This window comes from Octopus bimaculoides, chromosome 1 (genome assembly GCF_001194135.2).
Source record: "Octopus bimaculoides isolate UCB-OBI-ISO-001 chromosome 1, ASM119413v2, whole genome shotgun sequence".
In the NCBI taxonomy this organism is placed as follows: domain Eukaryota; kingdom Metazoa; phylum Mollusca; class Cephalopoda; order Octopoda; family Octopodidae; genus Octopus; species Octopus bimaculoides.
Window position 1 is genome coordinate 31,130,783 of NC_068981.1, and position 2,966 is coordinate 31,133,748.

The window sequence follows — 2,966 nt, forward strand, 5'->3', positions numbered from 1 at the left end:
TCAACCGCAATAAAAATAATAATGAAATGTAAATGAAAATACAAAACCTGAAATCTCAACTTACTGTTAAATCGCCTCAAGATATAGTGGCGGCAAGATGGATGCCCTCAAAGAAAATATCAGACAAACGCCAGCTTTTACTTCGAGTAACCAGATGGTGTTACCAAAAGTTGGCTTTAAGCCCAAAAGCAATAGACGTGGCCTGGAATTTTTGAAATAGTGGCAAAAGATAGAGAACAAGAAATATATAATGAGAGGGGCAGAGAGAGGGAGAGAGATGAGAGAGGAAGAGTGAGGATAAAAGAGAGAAAAGTGACAGAGAAAAAGGAAATGAAGGCGAGATATTGTGAGTATAAGTGCGTTTGTTAGTGTGTATGGATGAGATGAGGAGATAGAAGAGAAATAAGAAGGGAACAAAAACAAGAGAAAAACATTTAAAAAATGGACACCACAGAGTAATGGAACTAGAAAGGAAAGTATTATGATCTATCTATCTATCTATCTATCTATCTATCTATCTATCTATCTACGCACAAGCGCACACACATGCATATTTATACATAAGAATACACATTCACATACACATTTATATACACATCTTGTGTATATCTTAATGGGTAAGCTATACAAATACATATCCTCACACATATGTATACACACACACACACACAAACACACATATATATGTCTATAAGTACACACATATATACACATACACATATAACTGTATATACTAAGAGTGAGAATATGAGAAAGAATGAGAAATAAAGACAGACAGACGTTGAGACGGAAGAAAGAAAGATGAAAAGATTGCGTGGGGTTGATGCTGGGAGAGAAGGCTGCGGTGGCGTAAGAGATAGTGGAGAAATAGCTTAAAGCAATGTTCAGAAATTTTGTAAATACGTCTCTTGTTTTTACATTTATTTATTATATTTTATTTCAGTTCAAAACAGTATAAACTATTTGTGAATATAGACACATAAGAGATGTACATAACTAACAAAATAGATAAATAAATAAAATAAAATGAAATAAAAAACAAAACCTAACGAAACCATAATAACAGTAACCACAGTAGCAGAAACGTTGGTTTTATATCTAAGAATACACATTCTCAAATGTTTGTATATAAGTAAGCGGATGTATATGCGTATACACGCATAACACTTACACACACACACTTAGACACACATTTATATATTGTTGCAGTGTAAAGTTTCTAAGATTTATATGCCATCGGGAGAGGTATATCCGACGCTTTGGAGACTTAAACGTTTTTGCTCCCTCCCTGGTGCATGATAAGACAGTGGCTGGTGTGAGAAATGACAGGAAATGACTGAGAGTAAGTTATCGTGCATGCGTGCAACGAAATTGGTCGCAGAGAGAAAAATGTTAGGAAAGAGTTTAAGATTTTTATGGATGGTAAAGTCGAGAAGAATAAGAATGAAACTGGAGGCGAGTGTCGGTGAAACTTAGATGGAATGGTCTGTCCACCTCCATCCACTACAAGCCCACTCGTTACTGCTCTCATCGCCACTCTAACTTCTCTCATCCTTGACATCTATCTGTTATTCTAACCTTTCAATGCTAGACCTATTATGTATAATCGATTGGGACTGTTCTTTTTTTTTTTTTTCAGTTGAGTGTAGTTTATAAATATGTTGGGCACGAAAAACATTTTACTTTTTTTTTTCTCGTGTGGTATCGAGCATATAGTCTACCAACACAACCTTGTCAATATTCAAGGTTTATGAACTCTTACTCTCAGTGATTTTACTAATTTAACAAGCATACATATATAAGCACACACACACACACACACACACACACACACACACACACACACACACACACACAAACACACACACACACATGCACACAGAGGTCTGGTGATGCAAATAGGAAAATAGAACTCAAACATGTGTATATATAATATAGTTTTTTTAATCGGCAGAAGTTACATTATGACTCAAGGGCTGAGAGTTTCGTGTATGCAAACATATATATAAGCTTCTATAGTGGATCAAATGTTTCCTGGCAAACAGAATCCAGTATGTTGTGATCGGCGGATTTTTACACGTGGCTAGCGATATGAATTTCATGCGATATCAAATAAAAGAGATTTAGGTGAAACCGTGAACAACAACCCAAGCTGAAGTGCATATATCAACAATAATGTCAAAATAGCCCACAGAATGTGCTTTGGATCCTAAAACATTCCCTGTCTAGTGATCTTTATACAATCATCCTGTTCTCTCTTACATTTGCACGGTTTCGCCTTGAATGTTACTGCTAGTATAGTCCCAATACGCAGATCAAAATAACATGAGAATTGAAACATTTCCAGTTATCGATCACAAACAAAGTAAATAAATGGCACGACTGGTTTTCATTATTGGGAACCCATTAAAATGTTCAAACTTTATTCTCTACAACGCCGCCGTGAGCCGTGATAATTTGTACATTGTGAGAAATATTCCTTCAATACTGTTAAAGCGATTCCGGTATCAAGTTCCTAAAACGTTATCCACAGCTATCTTACTCTGCCATTCATTTCGTACAACAATCGAACTCAAGTAACACAGCAATATTGAAACATTTTTTCCTCTTTTTTGGCGCCAACGACTCCTATCTTAGTCAACGTAATCTCAAAGGAAATCAAAGAAGAATAACATCTCAATACTTTCAGAGTCTATCTGGACAAATTCATCTAAGAAATATCAGACAAGCCACCGACATCGGGCTATATCTCGGCAAACAATTCCCAGCTTAACGGTGCTACGGTATCCTAGAACATGACTTGAAAGACTAGGCAGTGCTCTTAAAGTTAGACATGACACGGGCTAATAATGATTAAAAGCTTATATAAGTTTGTCTATCTATCTATCTATCTATCTATCTATCTATCTATCTATCTATCTATCTATCTATCTATATATCTATCTATCTATCGATATATATATATA